This window comes from Lepisosteus platostomus, unplaced genomic scaffold, assembly GCF_059453375.1.
Source record: "Lepisosteus platostomus isolate fLepPlt1 unplaced genomic scaffold, fLepPlt1.hap1 Scaffold_93_H1, whole genome shotgun sequence".
In the NCBI taxonomy this organism is placed as follows: Eukaryota; Metazoa; Chordata; class Actinopteri; order Semionotiformes; family Lepisosteidae; genus Lepisosteus; species Lepisosteus platostomus.
The window spans coordinates 99882-125787 of NW_028291705.1; the positions used below are offsets into that span (position 1 = coordinate 99882).

Below are 25906 nucleotides of genomic sequence, written 5' to 3' on the forward strand. Positions count from 1 at the left end.
CTTTCTGTACACCCCTGAAGCAAAGGCTTCCTTTGCCTTCCCAGCACTGTTCCTCCACTGCTTTACTAAATCCGAGAAAAGGCACTTTTTTGAACCTATCTCTGAGTGGGTTCTTCCATATATTTGAATGCGTCTCACTTCTTTACCAAGGTACTCACACTTGTACTTAATCCCTTTCTTCTGCAGATCCTGTTCTTCAAACCCGGCTGGCCAATGAACATCTCTATTCTTTTCGTTCCATTTGCACAGGTCGATGAAATCTCTGGGGAGGTCCGAATCGAGCCAAAGGCCCTCCTCACTACTCAGCTTCTGCTCAGCCTGGACACCCCCACCACCGGTAAGTACCTGGTTGCCCTCATCCGTTTCAGGTATGCAAGAAGCTCCTGATAATACTGAGCAATCTCTGGACTGGGACAGAACAAGTCCCTCATCATGGACTTCACCCTCTCCAGGTGTGTAAACTGCCACCAGGACCTCTGAGACAGGTGTATCACTCAGTGACAAATCCTCAGTACCTCTATCTGCCTTTTTGGCCACTAGAGCATCTGAGCCTTGTGCCTTCCTCTTTATGGATCTTTTAGACACCGACGGCCCTTCTCCCTCCTCTTCCTCCATCCTCTCTCCCCAACTCCCTTCCTGGACACTTTGCACCTCCTGTCCCACTTCCATCACAGCTGCTTTCAAAAAGTCTAGTCCTGGCGTCTCTGAAACCTCTGAAAAGCTGTCCTTATCAGAAAAACTTCCATCTGTGAGCTCACTTTGCATATGCAAATTGAGCTCCGCCCCTTCTTCTGCCCCTCTCACCACTTCTCCGGTTTCCTCTTCTTCTACCGTTAAGAAGCTTCCATCTTTTGAAAACCTTCGGTTTCCCTTTTTTCCAGGTTCCCTATTGTCAGCCTCCCCACCTTCATCCACCTCTCTTCGTCTCTCCTCTTCATTTGCAGCACCTGGTCTTTCACCTGCAACTCCACTCACGACTTCTGAAAAAGTCCTTTTCCGTAAAGCACAGTCTTTAAATATATGCCCTGCACCTCCGCACAGATTACACCTCCTCTCTTCCTTGCATTCTGAAGATAGGTGACCAACCCCCTCACATCTTCTGCAGATTCGCTCCCTGCAATCCACCACATGATGTCCCTCCTTCCTACATCTCCTGCAAACCGAGGGCTGTCCGTAATAGAACAAGTACCCCCTGTTGGAGCCTATCTCAAATGATGCAGGCGGGTGCAAAAGACCGTCCGGTGCTGACCCATTCGCTCTGAAACGCACCCTGTAACGCCACTTCCCTGTCCAATAGTTTTTCCTGTCTATTATCTTCACCCCTATGCCCTGAATATCCACGAAGCGCTTCAAAAAACAGACTATGTTTTCTTCAGGCATATAGGGGTTAAACATTGCCACTGTCAAGGTTCTTAACTCCCTGGCAAACAAGGGCTCCACATAGTAGTCCACGAAAGGTTTCTCTCCTTTCCTTCTGTTCACCTCTGCCCAAACGCCCCTGACAAGATTCTCTGAGTTGAGCGAAAGGTCAAAACACCTCTTACCCGGGAAGTCTTGTAGGCAGAACACGTCCTCAGGCTCCAGGTGCAGGGCATCTCTGATCACCTCGTCCTCGAAACTGTCCCTTGAAGTGAACTCCGTCTTCTCCCCGTTGTCTCGTAACACAAAACGCACAGCATGTCGCACTCTTCCTTCTCTTGAAAAGGCTCCTCCCTCCATCGTCAAAAAATGGCCGGAAAAAAACCGCCACGCAAAAAAAGGCTTCGAGTCTCCCCGAAACAAGCGATCCGTCTCTCCCTTTCTCCTGGCTAAGATGCAAGCTGCGGTCAGGCCACACACTTGATCTTAGCCAAAAGGCCGAGAAGCGATGCCCACAAAGGCGCGGACCGACGCGCGGGCGTTCCGCTGGCGCACAGTGGCGCAGGCCGACTCCTCTGGAGCCCGGGACCCGCGCAGCTGCCGGCCTCCCTGCAGCCAGAGGCCTGCCGCGGGACTCTGCTCCCCCTCTCTCTTGCCTGCCCGCCTGCCTTCCTGCCAGTCCCGGGCGGGGGCCCTGCTCTTTGATCTTCTGTCAACGGCCCGACAACGACCGCAGCCGCAGGGGGCGCCAGCCGCCCGGCCTCCTTAGCTTAGGCCCCTCCCACCGGCAGCAGCTGCGCCCAACCGGCTGCAAGCCAAAGCCGAGCGCCAGCACCTGCGGGCAGAGGCAAGGGGCAGCTCTCTCTCGGGAGGGAGGGAGGGACGGGGACGCGCGCGCACACACGCCTGCCTGCCTGCCTGCCGAAAAAAAAGAAAGAAAAGGTGGATATACTAAGTTTTTTGGAGGGAAAACGCCCAGCTGTCGAAAGGGGCCCGCCTGCAGGGACGGGGACGGACACGCACGCAAGCAAGCAAGCAAGCAAGCAAGCAAGCAAGCAAGCCACGCCTGCCTCCCTGGGAAAAGGCTGAAAAACCTAAGTTTTTTGGAGGGAAAACGCACGGGAGCCGAAAAGGGGGCCGGCCTGCTTGCCCAGAGAGTCGAGACGCGGGAAAGCGCACAGAGGGAGCACGGGAACCGAGAGGGCGAGAGAGAGACAGAACACAGAGACACACAGATGGGGGACGAGGGACGAGACCCGAGAAGAAGGAGCTCCAGTCCACTTCGCTTGCTTGCTCGCTCGCTCGCTAGCTAGCTAGCTACCTAGCTACCTACGTCTGTCTTTTCACCGCTGAGAGAAGGTGGTGCACCGCTCCCGGAGGCGCTGCAATACCGGGCCGATGCGTGGAGAGGACGGAGCAAGCTCCTGATCCAGCTCCCTGTTCCAAAAATCCGTTTAATATGTGGTCCCCCGATGGGGGACGTATCAGATATTAAACTGATAAGAACAGATTTTTTTTATTTTTTATTATACAAAATACAAAAGAAATTCCAAAAACTCCAAAAAACAAAACACAATTCCAAATACACAATAGTCACAATAACAACCAAAGTCATCTCAACCCATAATTCTGTTAAACACAAAATTCCATTCAGCAGTCAACTAACAAAAACTTCTAAACATTCCCCATCCAATTCCCAACAAATTATTACACAGCAAAAACCATACAAAACACAAATCTGTCTAAATCTATTACATAATCTCAAACCCCACTAATCTCCATAACCCCGCCCCATATGCAAATTAAACAAAACCCCATCCCCAAACTTACAATACATTCATTCCCTTAACCCCATTATATACAGTCTGCGTCCCATCACAGTTTACAAAACACTTCCCCACCAACAACATCTCAGTTGCATCCCATCCCATATATAAGTTATCTACACAATCCAGTTCCCCTTACAAACACACCACCCATCAATCCCACTTAAAACAGAAAACATCTACTTAGTCAAAAACAAACATAGCCCAAAAGCATCCTAAATACAACTAAACACAGTCCTCATCATCATCTGAAACACTACTCTCACTATCCCTTCTACACAACATTTTAATAAATGAAACAACAGCATCATTACACACCACTTTACCTTTCCCCGACACACGTAGCCCACTAAACATTCTTTTTTCCAGAAGCGAGTATTCAAAAAGAAGCTGTGGAAACTTCTTTTCTACATACCGTGACACAGCCATCACCCGTTTCCTATCCAAAGCCACCAAAAGATCTTCAAACATATTCCTATCCACTGCTTTCCTATTTTTCCCCAAAGGCCATTTAAAATGAATACGACTCTTCCTTTCCTCCCTCCACTGCTTCCACTCAATGTCTCCATCCCAAAAATCCATCTCTCCCCCCCCCATCCGCACCTCCCCCTTTGGGACATCGTCCTCCTCCTTCTCAGAATCAATATCAACAGTTAGAACAGCGAAGGGGTTTGCGCTCTCCACTGCCTGCCCACCCACTTCCTCCTTTTGCCTAACAACACCCTTCCCTTTACCCTTCCCCCTCTGAGCCACTGACCAATCAATACCCTCACCCCCCTCCGACACTTGACCAGCCCCACTTGGATCGTCATCCTCCACCTCCTCAGGATCACCAGCCGCCACTTTCTTCCTGCGAGAGACTCCCCTCTCCGCCACTTGGCCTGTTCCACTTGAGTCACCGTCACCCTTCACCTCCTCAGGATCCCGATCCGCCACCCTCTTCCGACTAGGAATTCCTGAAACAGACATCCCCTGGCTCCCCGAAGGCCCCTCATCACCATCCATTTCAATGTCAGGCACACTCTCCGCCCACGACACCCTTCCTGATTCCTCGACCAACTCCTCCACCATCTCGGTGACCTCCTCCAGACCCTCTCCCTGCTTAGGGGACACCGAACCTCCATCCTTCTCCGCCACATCTCCAGCCGCCACCATAGACTCCTTCTCCGCAGACCTCTGTTCTCCTGGAGCCGCTCCCGTCCTCCTTGCAAAAGACTCTCCAGCAGTCGATCGAGCCCGGGCTGCACCTGCATAGCTCCTTGACCTTTGAAAACAGTTCTTATACACATGGCTTGCTTCACCACACAAATTACAAGATAAGGGCTTGGCACACTTCTCTGCCCTATGCCCTATTTCCCCACACCTTCTGCAACAAATAACAGTGCATTCAGCTGCCACGTGACCCTCCGCTGCACAGTTCCGACATACAAATGGCTGCCCAGGGTAATTCAGGTGACCTCCATTCGAACCAATCATAAAGAAAGCTGGTGGGTGAACATACCCACCTTTCTCAGATGCAATAGTCCTTAAGCGCACCATGTACCTCCTTTTCCCCGTCCAGAAATTCCTAGAGTCCATAACCTTTACACCATTCCCTTGAATGTCCACAAATCTTCTCAAAAAACATACCAGCTCAGACTCTGGCACATACGGATTATGCATATGCACAGTCAAAGGCCTTAGTTCTCTGGCAAACAATGGCTCTATAACAAAATTAACAAAGGGCAAGTTCTCCTTCTGAGCTTGAAGAACATTCCATTTCTCCATACAAATTTTCTCAGAAATAAAAGAAACATCAAAAATACCTTTCCCAGGAAAATCTTGATAGCAAAAAACATCCGGAACCTCCACGCCCAAAGCTTGGATCAGCACAATGTCCGAAAACTCCTCTCTCTTCATCCTTTCGGTTCCCGGTCTCTCCTTCCATACGAAACGAACGGAATTCCGCATCCGTCCCTCTCTGCCCAACCACTCTCCGCCTGCCGAAGCCGCAACTCCGCCAATCGCCTCCATCGCTCCGTCCTCTCCCCTCCGGTTGACTCTGCCTCCAACAGCTGCCTCCACCGTCGCCTCCTCCGCCGCCTTCCCGACCCTCTGACTAAGACCTCGGAACTGCGGTCAAGCCACTTGAACCTCGATCTTAGCCAAAAGGCCGAGAAGCGATGCCCACAAAGGCGCGGACCGACGCGCGGGCGTTCCGCTGGCGCACAGTGGCGCAGGCCGACTCCTCTGGAGCCCGGGACCCGCGCAGCTGCCGGCCTCCCTGCAGCCAGAGGCCTGCCGCGGGACTCTGCTCCCCCTCTCTCTTGCCTGCCCGCCTGCCTTCCTGCCAGTCCCGGGCGGGGGCCCTGCTCTTTGATCTTCTGTCAACGGCCCGACAACGACCGCAGCCGCAGGGGGCGCCAGCCGCCCGGCCTCCTTAGCTTAGGCCCCTCCCACCGGCAGCAGCTGCGCCCAACCGGCTGCAAGCCAAAGCCGAGCGCCAGCACCTGCGGGCAGAGGCAAGGGGCAGCTCTCTCTCGGGAGGGAGGGAGGGACGGGGACGCGCGCGCACACACGCCTGCCTGCCTGCCTGCCGAAAAAAAAGAAAGAAAAGGTGGATATACTAAGTTTTTTGGAGGGAAAACGCCCAGCTGTCGAAAGGGGCCCGCCTGCAGGGACGGGGACGGACACGCACGCAAGCAAGCAAGCAAGCAAGCAAGCAAGCAAGCAAGCCACGCCTGCCTCCCTGGGAAAAGGCTGAAAAACCTAAGTTTTTTGGAGGGAAAACGCACGGGAGCCGAAAAGGGGGCCGGCCTGCTTGCCCAGAGAGTCGAGACGCGGGAAAGCGCACAGAGGGAGCACGGGAACCGAGAGGGCGAGAGAGAGACAGAACACAGAGACACACAGATGGGGGACGAGGGACGAGACCCGAGAAGAAGGAGCTCCAGTCCACTTCGCTTGCTTGCTCGCTCGCTCGCTAGCTAGCTAGCTACCTAGCTACCTACGTCTGTCTTTTCACCGCTGAGAGAAGGTGGTGCACCGCTCCCGGAGGCGCTGCAATACCGGGCCGATGCGTGGAGAGGACGGAGCAAGCTCCTGATCCAGCTCCCTGTTCCAAAAATCCGTTTAATATGTGGTCCCCCGATGGGGGACGTATCAGATATTAAACTGATAAGAACAGATACTACACTTGATCTTAGCCAAAAGGCCGAGAAGCGATGCCCACAAAGGCGCGGACCGACGCGCGGGCGTTCCGCTGGCGCACAGTGGCGCAGGCCGACTCCTCTGGAGCCCGGGACCCGCGCAGCTGCCGGCCTCCCTGCAGCCAGAGGCCTGCCGCGGGACTCTGCTCCCCCTCTCTCTTGCCTGCCCGCCTGCCTTCCTGCCAGTCCCGGGCGGGGGCCCTGCTCTTTGATCTTCTGTCAACGGCCCGACAACGACCGCAGCCGCAGGGGGCGCCAGCCGCCCGGCCTCCTTAGCTTAGGCCCCTCCCACCGGCAGCAGCTGCGCCCAACCGGCTGCAAGCCAAAGCCGAGCGCCAGCACCTGCGGGCAGAGGCAAGGGGCAGCTCTCTCTCGGGAGGGAGGGAGGGACGGGGACGCGCGCGCACACACGCCTGCCTGCCTGCCTGCCGAAAAAAAAGAAAGAAAAGGTGGATATACTAAGTTTTTTGGAGGGAAAACGCCCAGCTGTCGAAAGGGGCCCGCCTGCAGGGACGGGGACGGACACGCACGCAAGCAAGCAAGCAAGCAAGCAAGCAAGCAAGCAAGCCACGCCTGCCTCCCTGGGAAAAGGCTGAAAAACCTAAGTTTTTTGGAGGGAAAACGCACGGGAGCCGAAAAGGGGGCCGGCCTGCTTGCCCAGAGAGTCGAGACGCGGGAAAGCGCACAGAGGGAGCACGGGAACCGAGAGGGCGAGAGAGAGACAGAACACAGAGACACACAGATGGGGGACGAGGGACGAGACCCGAGAAGAAGGAGCTCCAGTCCACTTCGCTTGCTTGCTCGCTCGCTCGCTAGCTAGCTAGCTACCTAGCTACCTACGTCTGTCTTTTCACCGCTGAGAGAAGGTGGTGCACCGCTCCCGGAGGCGCTGCAATACCGGGCCGATGCGTGGAGAGGACGGAGCAAGCTCCTGATCCAGCTCCCTGTTCCAAAAATCCGTTTAATATGTGGTCCCCCGATGGGGGACGTATCAGATATTAAACTGATAAGAACAGATTTTTTTTTTTTTTTTTTTTTATGTTTTTTATTACAAACATAACAAACTTCAACACAGCACAGTAAGACAACCACACCCTTCCCCAACATTCAAACATACCCTAAACCAGCCTCCCTCTGTAACACTAACAACAACCCTTATACTATTACACTCAACAATCCGAAACACAAATCAAACGGTCATGAAAATGTTAGTACAACAGTATTCATATTGGTTCATTTCGAAAATAGAATCACAAAAGAAACAGACATCAGAACCATAAACACAAAACCGTTACATTACCATAATCCCGCCCTGTATGCAAAAAAGATCCCTCCTCCATCCCCAACATTCCTTATATTATTATAAAACAAACCCATATACAGAAATCAATTTAACACCCCAAAGAAATTAATCCCTTCCATCTTTCTTTGGCCGCAGCAAAACCCCACCGTAAGATGTCCCACCGAACACGTCTAGTAACTTCATTTTTGCCTTTGCTAAATACAGATAAGGCTGAAACACAACTGCCATGCTCCACCACCTCCCTCCTCGCTACCCATATATAAAATTTAACCAAACTAATTATATACCATAACACAAATTCATTATTCCATTTTCTCACCCCCTTTACTCCCCGAAACACCACCCGACTGCTTAAAACAAAATCAACAGCGGCTTTCTGTAATAATTCAGCACTGTGACCCCACACCCTTTGGGCGAAAACACAGCCCCAGAAAACGTGAAGCAGGGTTTCGACCTCAGAACAGCCAGGCTGCGGGCACTTATCCTGTCTGGACAACCCATGCCTGTAGAGCGTGTCCCTCACCGGCAACCTGTTCCAGAGAGCCCGCCAGTTTAGGTCCTTGAGTCTGTTTTCTAGACCCACCGGCTGGATCTGCCGCCACTCCTCCTCCGACACCCCCACCACTGCAGGTTCCCCCTTCTCCATGATAGTCCTATACATCTGTTTGTGGTCCGTAGCCCCCAAGCCCTTTCTGAACCCTGGGTGCTTCTGTAACCACACCACCGCATGTCTATAATGCCAGGGCAATTTTTGCGCCTTCGGCGTTGTATTCGTCCAGACTACCAGGTGCTTCATCGTATTCGCAAACCACAAACGGATAAAACATACACAAAGGTGATCCGGATCTTCGTATAGTGTTTTACACAAATTTGCGACAAATATTGTGTCTAGTTTCAACGGGAAGTCTGGAACCGACCTACCACCCTCCTCCACTGGCCTGCACATATCCGCTCTCTTGATGTACTCATGCCCCCCACTCCAAACGAAGTGGAAGACCGCCCTCACCAGGTTTCGACGCAGCCGAGCAGGCAGAGGGAACACACAAGCCAAATGAAGCAGCAATGGCAGTATGTCTACCTTTAGGACTAGTACTTTCCCTGTGTACGTCAGCGACCTATTCAACCACATACCGATCTTTTGATTTACCTTCCCCAGCCTCAGGTCCCAGTTGATCCTGGCGGAGTCCTGCGTATGAAAAAGAACTCCCAGAATTTTAACCGGTCCCGTCACCAAGGTAAGACCGCCCGTCACATCTTGTCTTTCCTTCCATCTACCGAAGTATTTAACCGTACACTTTGCTTTGTTCAAAAAAGCACCTGTCCCTTTGGTCATACTATCTGCTATCTGTAGTACTTGGTGAAGACTTCTGTCAGTGCTAAGAAACAGAGAAATATCGTCTGCATAGGCTGCTATTTTCGCCTGTTCTCCTCCACTCCCAGGAACCACCACCCCTTCCACTCGAGGATCCCCACGAATCCGATGCAGAAAGGGTTCTATGTACAGCACATATAATAAGGGGGACAGAGGGCATCCCTGTCTCACCCCACACCTGACCGGAATGCCCATGCCAAGCATACCGTTGATGCATACCCTTGAGATGACATTATTATACAAAACCTTGATCCATCTGATGAGGCCCTCATCCAGCCCCACTCTTCTCATCACCTCCCAAAGGAATGAGTGATGCACCCGGTCAAAGGCCTTATTTTGGTCTAGGCTCACAAGCATCATCTCAAGGTTCCTGTCCTCCACCCATTCAATGACGTCCCTGATCAACTGCAGGTTCCACTTTACGTTTCTACCCTCCACACTGCAGGTTTGGTCTTTACTTATCAGGTCCGGCATCACCTTCCTCAGCCGTCTCCCCAATACTCTGGCCAAGATCTTATAATCGGAACAGAGTAATTGGATCGGCCTCCAGTTCTCCAGATCTTCCTTGTCTCCTTTCTTAAACACCAGAGACATAATACCTGTCCTCATCGTTCTGCCGAGTTCACCCTCCCTCAGGACTTCGTTATAAACCTCCAACAACACCGGTAGTAACCTTTCTCGGAAGGTTACATAAAATTCCGTCGGGAGTCCGTCCATCCCCGGGGTGGTACCTCTACGCAGGCCACCAATGGCTTCTCCAATCTCAGTCATTGTTAGGGCCTCACCCACACCTTCCATACCATCAATCTTCCTGTCAAACCCAATCAACCACTCATCCCACAAACTCTCATCCACTGGTTTCTCTGAAAATAAAACCTTGTAAAAATTAGTTGCACACCTCACCATGCCTTCTATGTCTCTGACCCTGGACCCATCTTCTCTCCTCAGACCCTCGAAGAGAGTCCTCTTCTGTCTGGCTCTGACCGAGCCAAAAAACTGGGCTGAGCACCTCTCCTCCCCCTCAATCAGGTTACCCTTCAACCTAAACAAAAAATCCTTAGCTCTCTCTACCCAAAGTTCTTTCAGTCTGAGTTTAAGCTCAGAAACTTTTGTCATGTCGAAAGCACCACCCTGGTTGGAAACCACATACTGCTCTTCTAGTTCCTGCTGCAATCTCACAAGCTCTCCTCTCTCTGCTACCTTCTTTTGGCTACAGTATGAGATAGAAGCCTTGGAGATCGCCCTTTTACAGGCTTCCCACCACAGCACCGCTGTCTGGTACCGCCCCCTCTGTAACTGGAACCGATCCAAAAGCGCAACTATCAAACTCTGATAATCGGCTTCCAATAACACTTTCGTGTTCAGTTTCCAGTAGTTTGATTTAGGGTCCATACCATCTGGTATCAAATCAACCGACAGCAACAGATGATCTGAAAACCATACCGGAGTAACCGTTGCCGCCTGTGTCAACCCACGTAGGGTGGTGAAGATATAATCAAGTCTTCTGAAGACACCCCTTCCATTACTCCATGTGTGCATTCTCTGTCCCTGACTATAGTCCTTGTGACCATCTTTTAGGTGAAACCGTGATATTAATTCTTTAAGATCACTCACACTCACACCACTCGCATCACATACATCAATATTAAAATCCCCTCCCATCACCACCACTCTATTGGTGTACAGATGTGGCTCAAGGTCCTTCAAAAACGCCCCCTGGAGCCGCCTTTCGGCAGGCCCGTAGACAGCTATTAAACGTACCTGCAATCTTTCCCATGCCCCATCTACAATCATTAGCCTTCCTGGGACTATGCAGTTAACTTCGCTTACAGAGAAATTCGGGGTTCCACATAGGATCCCGATTCCGGATGAGTGCACTCCCCCTACACTCCACCAGGACTCCCCTTTTACCCAGTCTCTCTTAAAGGTGACAATATCACCTTTTGTGCCTAAGTGTACTTCCTGCAAGAAACAAAAGCCGAAATGGCGCGCTTCTAACCATTTGAAGACGCCAATCCGCTTACTATGATTTTTAAGCCCTCTGGCGTTAATAGTACATACGGTACGACTCATGTTGGGTCAAAGGGAGTCTGCAGCTGCAACCCGTCTCCCAAACTAAAAGCACTCTCTATTCCAAGAGGACTGAGGAGATTCCCACCCACACTCATAACCTGCGGGGACCCCTCCCCCAGGGATGATGGACTTACCCCAGGATCATCGGAGGTCAGGAGGTGGATACCGCCGTCTTTCCCCGACTGTTCTGAGGTCTCTGAAACGAAATCCTCCTGTTCCACCACTATATCGCCCTGGCCCGGGGGTATGGGGTCGTCGAGGGTACTGACCTCAGCAGAGGCCTCCAAGGGGTCAGCCTCCTCACCCTGCTCTCCACCCCTCTCCCTCTGTTCCCCTTCCTCCCTACTCCCCCCCTCCCTACCTCCCTCTCCCTCTCCCTCTACACCCCCCTCCACCCCTACCTCCTTCCTACCCCCTTTCTTACACTCCCCCCTCGCCCTCTTTACAGCAATCGCCTTTTTCCGTCTCGGCATTCTCTGTCCTCTCTCTCCGTCTTCTCCCTTCTCTGCCTCGACGTCACTGTTCCCCGAGTCCTCCTCAACAGCTAGGACCTGAAAACGATTAGCCACAGTCTCGAACACGCACTCGTCGGACCTCATTCTTCTCTTCTCTGCCGCCGACTTCCTCTTTGCAGCCCTGCTAGGCTGGGTAACCCACTCCGGCGACTCCGACTCTGCCCTGTCCATCACTTCCGCCCACGACGAGGTCCCCGGACGCGCCTCTTCAGGTACCTTGGTCGCCTTTGGCATCTCCTCTGGTCTGTCGTCTCTTTCTTCTCTTGCGTCTGCTTGTGTCCTCTGGGTGGTCGCGGTCTTCTGCTGTGGTCTGCTCTCCTCTCTCCTCGGGCCCTCTGCCGAAGTCCGCACCACATCTGCAAAACTTCGACTCTTCATCGGACAAACCCTGTACACATGGCCTTCTGCCCCACACAGGTCGCACGTTAAGACCTTAGTACAGTCCTTAGTTTCGTGAGTTGTGGCCTTACACTTTCTACACACACCGCCAGGACAGTTCGCCGCTACATGACCCCTCTGGAAACACTTCTTGCACGTCACCGGTTGGCCTGGATAGAAGAGGTAGCCTCTATTAGGCCCAATCGTGAAATAAGCCGGGGGATGTACCACTCCCTCACCCTCAGATGGCTTAGGTTTTAGCCGCACCGTGTATCTTCTTTTACCGGTCCACACTCTGAGGACATCTAAATCTTTTTGACCTTCTCCCTGCACGTCCACAAATCTGGATAAAAAGGTGATTACGTCTCTTTCTGGGACCCGATGATTAAATAGGTGAATTGTCAGAGTCCTGAGCTCCCTGGCAAACAAAGGCTCTATCAAGAAATCATTAAGCGGTTCCACATCTCTTCCTTCACACACCTTTTCCCAGGCTTTCTCACAAAGTTCATCCGATGCAAGCGACAGGTCGTATATCCCTCTGACTGGGAAATCTTGTAGACAATCAATGTCCTTCAATTTAATCCCTAGAGCCTTCATCAGGACTACTCTTTCAAACCGCTCACGGTTCATCCATTCCTTCTTCTTCTCTGCCTCCTTCACAACAAAACGCACTGTGCACCGCATCTGCCCCTCACGGGACAGAGGGTGCACAGCCGCCGAACCGCGGGCCCACTCACCACCTTCGACCGCTGTCATCTTGGAGGCCCCACTTCGCCCCCTGGGCTCAACCCAGGGCGACTACCCGTGGTGACCTTGGTGGACTTCTGCTTCGGTCTTCTGATGGTAAGGTTCCGCCCGTCTGGTCTGGTTCCGTTGTCCGCTGTCTTCTCCTTCTCCTCTTCGCCTTCGTTGTCTTCGCCTTTTGTCAAGTCCTCAGACCGCGGTCATGCCACGTATCTTTAGATCTTGGCCAAAAGGCCGAGAAGCGATGCCCACAAAGGCGCGGACCGACGCGCGGGCGTTCCGCTGGCGCACAGTGGCGCAGGCCGACTCCTCTGGAGCCCGGGACCCGCGCAGCTGCCGGCCTCCCTGCAGCCAGAGGCCTGCCGCGGGACTCTGCTCCCCCTCTCTCTTGCCTGCCCGCCTGCCTTCCTGCCAGTCCCGGGCGGGGGCCCTGCTCTTTGATCTTCTGTCAACGGCCCGACAACGACCGCAGCCGCAGGGGGCGCCAGCCGCCCGGCCTCCTTAGCTTAGGCCCCTCCCACCGGCAGCAGCTGCGCCCAACCGGCTGCAAGCCAAAGCCGAGCGCCAGCACCTGCGGGCAGAGGCAAGGGGCAGCTCTCTCTCGGGAGGGAGGGAGGGACGGGGACGCGCGCGCACACACGCCTGCCTGCCTGCCTGCCGAAAAAAAAGAAAGAAAAGGTGGATATACTAAGTTTTTTGGAGGGAAAACGCCCAGCTGTCGAAAGGGGCCCGCCTGCAGGGACGGGGACGGACACGCACGCAAGCAAGCAAGCAAGCAAGCAAGCAAGCAAGCAAGCCACGCCTGCCTCCCTGGGAAAAGGCTGAAAAACCTAAGTTTTTTGGAGGGAAAACGCACGGGAGCCGAAAAGGGGGCCGGCCTGCTTGCCCAGAGAGTCGAGACGCGGGAAAGCGCACAGAGGGAGCACGGGAACCGAGAGGGCGAGAGAGAGACAGAACACAGAGACACACAGATGGGGGACGAGGGACGAGACCCGAGAAGAAGGAGCTCCAGTCCACTTCGCTTGCTTGCTCGCTCGCTCGCTAGCTAGCTAGCTACCTAGCTACCTACGTCTGTCTTTTCACCGCTGAGAGAAGGTGGTGCACCGCTCCCGGAGGCGCTGCAATACCGGGCCGATGCGTGGAGAGGACGGAGCAAGCTCCTGATCCAGCTCCCTGTTCCAAAAATCCGTTTAATATGTGGTCCCCCGATGGGGGACGTATCAGATATTAAACTGATAAGAACAGATACTACACTTGATCTTAGCCAAAAGGCCGAGAAGCGATGCCCACAAAGGCGCGGACCGACGCGCGGGCGTTCCGCTGGCGCACAGTGGCGCAGGCCGACTCCTCTGGAGCCCGGGACCCGCGCAGCTGCCGGCCTCCCTGCAGCCAGAGGCCTGCCGCGGGACTCTGCTCCCCCTCTCTCTTGCCTGCCCGCCTGCCTTCCTGCCAGTCCCGGGCGGGGGCCCTGCTCTTTGATCTTCTGTCAACGGCCCGACAACGACCGCAGCCGCAGGGGGCGCCAGCCGCCCGGCCTCCTTAGCTTAGGCCCCTCCCACCGGCAGCAGCTGCGCCCAACCGGCTGCAAGCCAAAGCCGAGCGCCAGCACCTGCGGGCAGAGGCAAGGGGCAGCTCTCTCTCGGGAGGGAGGGAGGGACGGGGACGCGCGCGCACACACGCCTGCCTGCCTGCCTGCCGAAAAAAAAGAAAGAAAAGGTGGATATACTAAGTTTTTTGGAGGGAAAACGCCCAGCTGTCGAAAGGGGCCCGCCTGCAGGGACGGGGACGGACACGCACGCAAGCAAGCAAGCAAGCAAGCAAGCAAGCAAGCAAGCCACGCCTGCCTCCCTGGGAAAAGGCTGAAAAACCTAAGTTTTTTGGAGGGAAAACGCACGGGAGCCGAAAAGGGGGCCGGCCTGCTTGCCCAGAGAGTCGAGACGCGGGAAAGCGCACAGAGGGAGCACGGGAACCGAGAGGGCGAGAGAGAGACAGAACACAGAGACACACAGATGGGGGACGAGGGACGAGACCCGAGAAGAAGGAGCTCCAGTCCACTTCGCTTGCTTGCTCGCTCGCTCGCTAGCTAGCTAGCTACCTAGCTACCTACGTCTGTCTTTTCACCGCTGAGAGAAGGTGGTGCACCGCTCCCGGAGGCGCTGCAATACCGGGCCGATGCGTGGAGAGGACGGAGCAAGCTCCTGATCCAGCTCCCTGTTCCAAAAATCCGTTTAATATGTGGTCCCCCGATGGGGGACGTATCAGATATTAAACTGATAAGAACAGATACTACACTTGATCTTAGCCAAAAGGCCGAGAAGCGATGCCCACAAAGGCGCGGACCGACGCGCGGGCGTTCCGCTGGCGCACAGTGGCGCAGGCCGACTCCTCTGGAGCCCGGGACCCGCGCAGCTGCCGGCCTCCCTGCAGCCAGAGGCCTGCCGCGGGACTCTGCTCCCCCTCTCTCTTGCCTGCCCGCCTGCCTTCCTGCCAGTCCCGGGCGGGGGCCCTGCTCTTTGATCTTCTGTCAACGGCCCGACAACGACCGCAGCCGCAGGGGGCGCCAGCCGCCCGGCCTCCTTAGCTTAGGCCCCTCCCACCGGCAGCAGCTGCGCCCAACCGGCTGCAAGCCAAAGCCGAGCGCCAGCACCTGCGGGCAGAGGCAAGGGGCAGCTCTCTCTCGGGAGGGAGGGAGGGACGGGGACGCGCGCGCACACACGCCTGCCTGCCTGCCTGCCGAAAAAAAAGAAAGAAAAGGTGGATATACTAAGTTTTTTGGAGGGAAAACGCCCAGCTGTCGAAAGGGGCCCGCCTGCAGGGACGGGGACGGACACGCACGCAAGCAAGCAAGCAAGCAAGCAAGCAAGCAAGCAAGCCACGCCTGCCTCCCTGGGAAAAGGCTGAAAAACCTAAGTTTTTTGGAGGGAAAACGCACGGGAGCCGAAAAGGGGGCCGGCCTGCTTGCCCAGAGAGTCGAGACGCGGGAAAGCGCACAGAGGGAGCACGGGAACCGAGAGGGCGAGAGAGAGACAGAACACAGAGACACACAGATGGGGGACGAGGGACGAGACCCGAGAAGAAGGAGCTCCAGTCCACTTCGCTTGCTTGCTCGCTCGCTCGCTAGCTAGCTAGCTACCTAGCTACCTACGTCTGTCTTTTCACCGCTGAGAGAAGGTGGTGCACCGCTCCCGGAGGCGCTGCAATACCGGGCCGATGCGTGGAGAGGACGGAGCAAGCTCCTGATCCAGCTCCCTGTTCCAAAAATCCGTTTAATATGTGGTCCCCCGATGGGGGACGTATCAGATATTAAACTGATAAGAACAGATACTACACTTGATCTTAGCCAAAAGGCCGAGAAGCGATGCCCACAAAGGCGCGGACCGACGCGCGGGCGTTCCGCTGGCGCACAGTGGCGCAGGCCGACTCCTCTGGAGCCCGGGACCCGCGCAGCTGCCGGCCTCCCTGCAGCCAGAGGCCTGCCGCGGGACTCTGCTCCCCCTCTCTCTTGCCTGCCCGCCTGCCTTCCTGCCAGTCCCGGGCGGGGGCCCTGCTCTTTGATCTTCTGTCAACGGCCCGACAACGACCGCAGCCGCAGGGGGCGCCAGCCGCCCGGCCTCCTTAGCTTAGGCCCCTCCCACCGGCAGCAGCTGCGCCCAACCGGCTGCAAGCCAAAGCCGAGCGCCAGCACCTGCGGGCAGAGGCAAGGGGCAGCTCTCTCTCGGGAGGGAGGGAGGGACGGGGACGCGCGCGCACACACGCCTGCCTGCCTGCCTGCCGAAAAAAAAGAAAGAAAAGGTGGATATACTAAGTTTTTTGGAGGGAAAACGCCCAGCTGTCGAAAGGGGCCCGCCTGCAGGGACGGGGACGGACACGCACGCAAGCAAGCAAGCAAGCAAGCAAGCAAGCAAGCAAGCCACGCCTGCCTCCCTGGGAAAAGGCTGAAAAACCTAAGTTTTTTGGAGGGAAAACGCACGGGAGCCGAAAAGGGGGCCGGCCTGCTTGCCCAGAGAGTCGAGACGCGGGAAAGCGCACAGAGGGAGCACGGGAACCGAGAGGGCGAGAGAGAGACAGAACACAGAGACACACAGATGGGGGACGAGGGACGAGACCCGAGAAGAAGGAGCTCCAGTCCACTTCGCTTGCTTGCTCGCTCGCTCGCTAGCTAGCTAGCTACCTAGCTACCTACGTCTGTCTTTTCACCGCTGAGAGAAGGTGGTGCACCGCTCCCGGAGGCGCTGCAATACCGGGCCGATGCGTGGAGAGGACGGAGCAAGCTCCTGATCCAGCTCCCTGTTCCAAAAATCCGTTTAATATGTGGTCCCCCGATGGGGGACGTATCAGATATTAAACTGATAAGAACAGATACTACACTTGATCTTAGCCAAAAGGCCGAGAAGCGATGCCCACAAAGGCGCGGACCGACGCGCGGGCGTTCCGCTGGCGCACAGTGGCGCAGGCCGACTCCTCTGGAGCCCGGGACCCGCGCAGCTGCCGGCCTCCCTGCAGCCAGAGGCCTGCCGCGGGACTCTGCTCCCCCTCTCTCTTGCCTGCCCGCCTGCCTTCCTGCCAGTCCCGGGCGGGGGCCCTGCTCTTTGATCTTCTGTCAACGGCCCGACAACGACCGCAGCCGCAGGGGGCGCCAGCCGCCCGGCCTCCTTAGCTTAGGCCCCTCCCACCGGCAGCAGCTGCGCCCAACCGGCTGCAAGCCAAAGCCGAGCGCCAGCACCTGCGGGCAGAGGCAAGGGGCAGCTCTCTCTCGGGAGGGAGGGAGGGACGGGGACGCGCGCGCACACACGCCTGCCTGCCTGCCTGCCGAAAAAAAAGAAAGAAAAGGTGGATATACTAAGTTTTTTGGAGGGAAAACGCCCAGCTGTCGAAAGGGGCCCGCCTGCAGGGACGGGGACGGACACGCACGCAAGCAAGCAAGCAAGCAAGCAAGCAAGCAAGCAAGCCACGCCTGCCTCCCTGGGAAAAGGCTGAAAAACCTAAGTTTTTTGGAGGGAAAACGCACGGGAGCCGAAAAGGGGGCCGGCCTGCTTGCCCAGAGAGTCGAGACGCGGGAAAGCGCACAGAGGGAGCACGGGAACCGAGAGGGCGAGAGAGAGACAGAACACAGAGACACACAGATGGGGGACGAGGGACGAGACCCGAGAAGAAGGAGCTCCAGTCCACTTCGCTTGCTTGCTCGCTCGCTCGCTAGCTAGCTAGCTACCTAGCTACCTACGTCTGTCTTTTCACCGCTGAGAGAAGGTGGTGCACCGCTCCCGGAGGCGCTGCAATACCGGGCCGATGCGTGGAGAGGACGGAGCAAGCTCCTGATCCAGCTCCCTGTTCCAAAAATCCGTTTAATATGTGGTCCCCCGATGGGGGACGTATCAGATATTAAACTGATAAGAACAGATTTTTTTTTTTTTTTTTATTGCAAAATTACAAAAGAAATTCCAAAAACTCCAAAGAACAAAACACAATCCCAAATACACAATAGTCACAATAACAACCAAAATCATCTCAACCCATAATCCTGTTAAACACAAAAATCCATTCAATAGTCGACTAACAAAAACTTCTAAATACTAACAGCCCTTCCCACCCAATTCTCAACAAATAATTACACAGCAAAATCAATACACAGCAAAATCTGTACATCCCCATTACATAGCTCAGAACCTCAATTATTACCATAATCCCACCCATTATGCAAATTAAACCAAAAACCCCTTTCCCAAATTTACAATTCATTCATTTTCCACAATCCTTGAATTAACTCCCAGCACCACCCGTCACAAACTAGTCCCCTCCCAAACCACCAATTACATAAACCCACCTTTCAAACAAGTCAAACACATACAAAAATTCAAACAATCCAAAATTCATATAAGAAACAAAACAATTTCTTGTTATACCAATACAAATCCCATTCAATTAATAACAAAAACAATACACAGCAAAAACAAAGTCACAGTTCATTTTAATTCAACAATTTCTAAACACCCCACCAAAAACCCCACAACCCACTTTGCCCTTCCCATAATCCCACCCCTTATGCAAATGCAACCCTGATCTCTGAAAGACTATTAACTTGATTCTCCTTCATCTCTTCCCCTTCTTTTTCGCTTTTTTCCTAACCGTCTGCCCCACCCTTACTTCCCCCTTCACATTCCCTCCTTCCTTCAAATCTACAGTCCAATCTGGTTCTAGGTCCCTAACATCACCTTCCACCCAACGATACTTAGGTTTACTCGAACCCTTATCAGCACTCGACACATCACTTACCGCATTCTCCGCCACATTCGTTCTGCTATCAATCCCAGTCAACCTCTCTTCCACACATACATTCTCTTCCTCCTTCAAATCTACAGTCAAATCTGGTTCTAAATCCCTAACATCACCCTCCACCCAACGAAACCCATTTACAAAACCCTCCCTACGCACTACCACATCTTCAGAAACAGAAATTCCTCCTTCCACTTCACTCTCTTCTTTCCCAATACCCCCCACATTCCTACCCACATCATTTGTATCAACTCTCTTCTTCACATTTTTCATACAATACCGATGACCATGTCCAGGCTCATCACACAGATAACACTTTTTCTCCTGATCACAATTCCTGGCCACATGACCCAACTTCCCACACCGTTTACAAATCACTGGCTCACACTGTGCAGCAAAATGTCCACGTTCTCCACATAACATGCAAGCGAGGGGCTGCCCAGAATACACCAGGTAACCCCTGTGAGTCCCGATCTCGAAGAAAGCAGGGGGATGTATCACCCCCTCCTCCGCCGTGTTCCCCAGTCGCAGTCTCATCAGATACGTCCGCTTCCCGTTCCACACGCCATCAGGATCCAAGTGCCTCCTCCCTGCTCCTTGCAGATCCACAAACTGCTGTAAAAAAGACACAATATCCTCCTCCGGAACAAATGAGTCGAAAACATGCACCATCATTACTGTAAGCTCTCCAGCAAACATTGGCTCAACACGAAAAGACTTAACAGGATCTTCATTTTTCCTCTCCTGAACTTTTCTCCATACTTCAAAACACAAGGCTTCTGTTGCAAGAGTTAGTTCAAACACTCCCCGAGCACAATAATCCTGGAGACAAAATACGTCTGCCAATTCAACACCCAAACATTGAATCAAAACCAAATTCTTGAACTTATCTCTGTCCCAAAAAGCAGGTCCATCGCGGCTCCTCAACGAGAAACAAAGGGAGTTCTTCCTCCGCTCCTTCCTCGCCCAGGGATGCCCAGCCATTGCTCCAGCAATGCTCCTCAGCTCTCCTTCCGAAACCTCCAGGCAAGCAAAACGCCGTCGTCCAGCACCGACCACCGCCTCAGCAAACTCCTCGTCCACACCGCTCCGGTCTTCCAGGTTCCACCATCAGCAATCCATTCCTTCCGGTCCGTCCGATCCTCCCCTCGCCTTCCCGACCCCCTGGACTAAGATCTTGGAACTGCGGTCAGGCCACTTGAACCTCGATCTTAGCCAAAAGGCCGAGAAGCGATGCCCACAAAGGCGCGGACCGACGCGCGGGCGTTCCGCTGGCGCACAGTGGCGCAGGCCGACTCCTCTGGAGCCCGGGACCCGCGCAGCTGCCGGCCTCCCTGCAGCCAGAGGCCTGCCGCGGGACTCTGCTCCCCCTCTCTCTTGCCTGCCCGCCTGCCTTCCTGCCAGTCCCGGGCGGGGGCCCTGCTCTTTGATCTTCTGTCAACGGCCCGACAACGACCGCAGCCGCAGGGGGCGCCAGCCGCCCGGCCTCCTTAGCTTAGGCCCCTCCCACCGGCAGCAGCTGCGCCCAACCGGCTGCAAGCCAAAGCCGAGCGCCAGCACCTGCGGGCAGAGGCAAGGGGCAGCTCTCTCTCGGGAGGGAGGGAGGGACGGGGACGCGCGCGCACACACGCCTGCCTGCCTGCCTGCCGAAAAAAAAGAAAGAAAAGGTGGATATACTAAGTTTTTTGGAGGGAAAACGCCCAGCTGTCGAAAGGGGCCCGCCTGCAGGGACGGGGACGGACACGCACGCAAGCAAGCAAGCAAGCAAGCAAGCAAGCAAGCAAGCCACGCCTGCCTCCCTGGGAAAAGGCTGAAAAACCTAAGTTTTTTGGAGGGAAAACGCACGGGAGCCGAAAAGGGGGCCGGCCTGCTTGCCCAGAGAGTCGAGACGCGGGAAAGCGCACAGAGGGAGCACGGGAACCGAGAGGGCGAGAGAGAGACAGAACACAGAGACACACAGATGGGGGACGAGGGACGAGACCCGAGAAGAAGGAGCTCCAGTCCACTTCGCTTGCTTGCTCGCTCGCTCGCTAGCTAGCTAGCTACCTAGCTACCTACGTCTGTCTTTTCACCGCTGAGAGAAGGTGGTGCACCGCTCCCGGAGGCGCTGCAATACCGGGCCGATGCGTGGAGAGGACGGAGCAAGCTCCTGATCCAGCTCCCTGTTCCAAAAATCCGTTTAATATGTGGTCCCCCGATGGGGGACGTATCAGATATTAAACTGATAAGAACAGATTTTTTTTTTTATGTTTTTTATTACAAACATAACAAACTTCAACACAGCACAGTAAGACAACCACACCCTTCCCCAACATTCAAACATACCCTAAACCAGCCTCCCTCTGTAACACTAACAACAACCCTTATACTATTACACTCAACAATCCGAAACACAAATCAAACGGTCATGAAAATGTTAGTACAACAGTATTCATATTGGTTCATTTCGAAAATAGAATCACAAAAGAAACAGACATCAGAACCATAAACACAAAACCGTTACATTACCATAATCCCGCCCTGTATGCAAAAAAGATCCCTCCTCCATCCCCAACATTCCTTATATTATTATAAAACAAACCCATATACAGAAATCAATTTAACACCCCAAAGAAATTAATCCCTTCCATCTTTCTTTGGCCGCAGCAAAACCCCACCGTAAGATGTCCCACCGAACACGTCTAGTAACTTCATTTTTGCCTTTGCTAAATACAGATAAGGCTGAAACACAACTGCCATGCTCCACCACCTCCCTCCTCGCTACCCATATATAAAATTTAACCAAACTAATTATATACCATAACACAAATTCATTATTCCATTTTCTCACCCCCTTTACTCCCCGAAACACCACCCGACTGCTTAAAACAAAATCAACAGCGACTTTCTGTAATAATTCAGCACTGTGACCCCACACCCTTTGGGCGAAAACACAGCCCCAGAAAACGTGAAGCAGGGTTTCGACCTCAGAACAGCCAGGCTGCGGGCACTTATCCTGTCTGGACAACCCATGCCTGTAGAGCGTGTCCCTCACCGGCAACCTGTTCCAGAGAGCCCGCCAGTTTAGGTCCTTGAGTCTGTTTTCTAGACCCACCGGCTGGATCTGCCGCCACTCCTCCTCCGACACCCCCACCACTGCAGGTTCCCCCTTCTCCATGATAGTCCTATACATCTGTTTGTGGTCCGTAGCCCCCAAGCCCTTTCTGAACCCTGGGTGCTTCTGTAACCACACCACCGCATGTCTATAATGCCAGGGCAATTTTTGCGCCTTCGGCGTTGTATTCGTCCAGACTACCAGGTGCTTCATCGTATTCGCAAACCACAAACGGATAAAACATACACAAAGGTGATCCGGATCTTCGTATAGTGTTTTACACAAATTTGCGACAAATATTGTGTCTAGTTTCAACGGGAAGTCTGGAACCGACCTACCACCCTCCTCCACTGGCCTGCACATATCCGCTCTCTTGATGTACTCATGCCCCCCACTCCAAACGAAGTGGAAGACCGCCCTCACCAGGTTTCGACGCAGCCGAGCAGGCAGAGGGAACACACAAGCCAAATGAAGCAGCAATGGCAGTATGTCTACCTTTAGGACTAGTACTTTCCCTGTGTACGTCAGCGACCTATTCAACCACATACCGATCTTTTGATTTACCTTCCCCAGCCTCAGGTCCCAGTTGATCCTGGCGGAGTCCTGCGTATGAAAAAGAACTCCCAGAATTTTAACCGGTCCCGTCACCAAGGTAAGACCGCCCGTCACATCTTGTCTTTCCTTCCATCTACCGAAGTATTTAACCGTACACTTTGCTTTGTTCAAAAAAGCACCTGTCCCTTTGGTCATACTATCTGCTATCTGTAGTACTTGGTGAAGACTTCTGTCAGTGCTAAGAAACAGAGAAATATCGTCTGCATAGGCTGCTATTTTCGCCTGTTCTCCTCCACTCCCAGGAACCACCACCCCTTCCACTCGAGGATCCCCACGAATCCGATGCAGAAAGGGTTCTATGTACAGCACATATAATAAGGGGGACAGAGGGCATCCCTGTCTCACCCCACACCTGACCGGAATGCCCATGCCAAGCATACCGTTGATGCATACCCTTGAGATGACATTATTATACAAAACCTTGATCCATCTGATGAGGCCCTCATCCAGCCCCACTCTTCTCATCACCTCCCAAAGGAATGAGTGATGCACCCGGTCAAAGGCCTTATTTTGGTCTAGGCTCACAAGCATCATCTCAAGGTTCCTGTCCTCCACCCATTCAATGACGTCCCTGATCAACTGCAGGTTCCACTTTACGTTTCTACCCTCCACACTGCAGGTTTGGTCTTTACTTATCAGGTCCGGCATCACCTTCCTCAGCCGTCTCCCCAATACTCTGGCCAAGATCTTATAATCGGAACAGAGTAATTGGATCGGCCTCCAGTTCTCCAGATCTTCCTTGTCTCCTTTCTTAAACACCAGAGACATAATACCTGTCCTCATCGTTCTGCCGAGTTCACCCTCCCTCAGGACTTCGTTATAAACCTCCAACAACACCGGTAGTAACCTTTCTCGGAAGGTTACATAAAATTCCGTCGGGAGTCCGTCCATCCCCGGGGTGGTACCTCTACGCAGGCCACCAATGGCTTCTCCAATCTCAGTCATTGTTAGGGCCTCACCCACACCTTCCATACCATCAATCTTCCTGTCAAACCCAATCAACCACTCATCCCACAAACTCTCATCCACTGGTTTCTCTGAAAATAAAACCTTGTAAAAATTAGTTGCACACCTCACCATGCCTTCTATGTCTCTGACCCTGGACCCATCTTCTCTCCTCAGACCCTCGAAGAGAGTCCTCTTCTGTCTGGCTCTGACCGAGCCAAAAAACTGGGCTGAGCACCTCTCCTCCCCCTCAATCAGGTTACCCTTCAACCTAAACAAAAAATCCTTAGCTCTCTCTACCCAAAGTTCTTTCAGTCTGAGTTTAAGCTCAGAAACTTTTGTCATGTCGAAAGCACCACCCTGGTTGGAAACCACATACTGCTCTTCTAGTTCCTGCTGCAATCTCACAAGCTCTCCTCTCTCTGCTACCTTCTTTTGGCTACAGTATGAGATAGAAGCCTTGGAGATCGCCCTTTTACAGGCTTCCCACCACAGCACCGCTGTCTGGTACCGCCCCCTCTGTAACTGGAACCGATCCAAAAGCGCAACTATCAAACTCTGATAATCGGCTTCCAATAACACTTTCGTGTTCAGTTTCCAGTAGTTTGATTTAGGGTCCATACCATCTGGTATCAAATCAACCGACAGCAACAGATGATCTGAAAACCATACCGGAGTAACCGTTGCCGCCTGTGTCAACCCACGTAGGGTGGTGAAGATATAATCAAGTCTTCTGAAGACACCCCTTCCATTACTCCATGTGTGCATTCTCTGTCCCTGACTATAGTCCTTGTGACCATCTTTTAGGTGAAACCGTGATATTAATTCTTTAAGATCACTCACACTCACACCACTCGCATCACATACATCAATATTAAAATCCCCTCCCATCACCACCACTCTATTGGTGTACAGATGTGGCTCAAGGTCCTTCAAAAACGCCCCCTGGAGCCGCCTTTCGGCAGGCCCGTAGACAGCTATTAAACGTACCTGCAATCTTTCCCATGCCCCATCTACAATCATTAGCCTTCCTGGGACTATGCAGTTAACTTCGCTTACAGAGAAATTCGGGGTTCCACATAGGATCCCGATTCCGGATGAGTGCACTCCCCCTACACTCCACCAGGACTCCCCTTTTACCCAGTCTCTCTTAAAGGTGACAATATCACCTTTTGTGCCTAAGTGTACTTCCTGCAAGAAACAAAAGCCGAAATGGCGCGCTTCTAACCATTTGAAGACGCCAATCCGCTTACTATGATTTTTAAGCCCTCTGGCGTTAATAGTACATACGGTACGACTCATGTTGGGTCAAAGGGAGTCTGCAGCTGCAACCCGTCTCCCAAACTAAAAGCACTCTCTATTCCAAGAGGACTGAGGAGATTCCCACCCACACTCATAACCTGCGGGGACCCCTCCCCCAGGGATGATGGACTTACCCCAGGATCATCGGAGGTCAGGAGGTGGATACCGCCGTCTTTCCCCGACTGTTCTGAGGTCTCTGAAACGAAATCCTCCTGTTCCACCACTATATCGCCCTGGCCCGGGGGTATGGGGTCGTCGAGGGTACTGACCTCAGCAGAGGCCTCCAAGGGGTCAGCCTCCTCACCCTGCTCTCCACCCCTCTCCCTCTGTTCCCCTTCCTCCCTACTCCCCCCCTCCCTACCTCCCTCTCCCTCTCCCTCTACACCCCCCTCCACCCCTACCTCCTTCCTACCCCCTTTCTTACACTCCCCCCTCGCCCTCTTTACAGCAATCGCCTTTTTCCGTCTCGGCATTCTCTGTCCTCTCTCTCCGTCTTCTCCCTTCTCTGCCTCGACGTCACTGTTCCCCGAGTCCTCCTCAACAGCTAGGACCTGAAAACGATTAGCCACAGTCTCGAACACGCACTCGTCGGACCTCATTCTTCTCTTCTCTGCCGCCGACTTCCTCTTTGCAGCCCTGCTAGGCTGGGTAACCCACTCCGGCGACTCCGACTCTGCCCTGTCCATCACTTCCGCCCACGACGAGGTCCCCGGACGCGCCTCTTCAGGTACCTTGGTCGCCTTTGGCATCTCCTCTGGTCTGTCGTCTCTTTCTTCTCTTGCGTCTGCTTGTGTCCTCTGGGTGGTCGCGGTCTTCTGCTGTGGTCTGCTCTCCTCTCTCCTCGGGCCCTCTGCCGAAGTCCGCACCACATCTGCAAAACTTCGACTCTTCATCGGACAAACCCTGTACACATGGCCTTCTGCCC

The 25906-nt window shown here is 53.7% G+C and overlaps 9 non-coding genes across 9 annotated transcripts; all 9 read right to left on the minus strand.

The window, feature by feature from the left end:
* Positions 1-2716: 2716 nt before the first annotated feature.
* LOC148630653 (U2 spliceosomal RNA) lies at positions 2717-2907 on the minus strand. The gene has a single exon (XR_015935060.1). It is a non-coding gene; the product is annotated as a U2 spliceosomal RNA (small nuclear RNA).
* A 3289-nt stretch (positions 2908-6196) lies between these two features.
* LOC148630654 (U2 spliceosomal RNA) lies at positions 6197-6387 on the minus strand. The gene has a single exon (XR_015935109.1). It is a non-coding gene; the product is annotated as a U2 spliceosomal RNA (small nuclear RNA).
* An 847-nt stretch (positions 6388-7234) lies between these two features.
* On the minus strand, positions 7235-7428 carry LOC148630655 (U2 spliceosomal RNA). The gene has a single exon (XR_015935084.1). It is a non-coding gene; the product is annotated as a U2 spliceosomal RNA (small nuclear RNA).
* Positions 7429-13848: 6420 nt separating this feature from the next.
* Positions 13849-14039, minus strand: LOC148630656 (U2 spliceosomal RNA). Its single transcript, XR_015935110.1, has one exon. It is a non-coding gene; the product is annotated as a U2 spliceosomal RNA (small nuclear RNA).
* An 847-nt stretch (positions 14040-14886) lies between these two features.
* LOC148630657 (U2 spliceosomal RNA) lies at positions 14887-15077 on the minus strand. Its single transcript, XR_015935111.1, has one exon. It is a non-coding gene; the product is annotated as a U2 spliceosomal RNA (small nuclear RNA).
* Positions 15078-15924: 847 nt separating this feature from the next.
* Positions 15925-16115, minus strand: LOC148630658 (U2 spliceosomal RNA). The gene has a single exon (XR_015935112.1). It is a non-coding gene; the product is annotated as a U2 spliceosomal RNA (small nuclear RNA).
* Positions 16116-16962: 847 nt separating this feature from the next.
* LOC148630659 (U2 spliceosomal RNA) lies at positions 16963-17153 on the minus strand. The gene has a single exon (XR_015935114.1). It is a non-coding gene; the product is annotated as a U2 spliceosomal RNA (small nuclear RNA).
* An 847-nt stretch (positions 17154-18000) lies between these two features.
* LOC148630660 (U2 spliceosomal RNA) lies at positions 18001-18192 on the minus strand. The gene has a single exon (XR_015935063.1). It is a non-coding gene; the product is annotated as a U2 spliceosomal RNA (small nuclear RNA).
* A 2915-nt stretch (positions 18193-21107) lies between these two features.
* LOC148630661 (U2 spliceosomal RNA) lies at positions 21108-21297 on the minus strand. The gene has a single exon (XR_015935070.1). It is a non-coding gene; the product is annotated as a U2 spliceosomal RNA (small nuclear RNA).
* Between the last annotated feature and the right edge of the window lie 4609 nt (positions 21298-25906).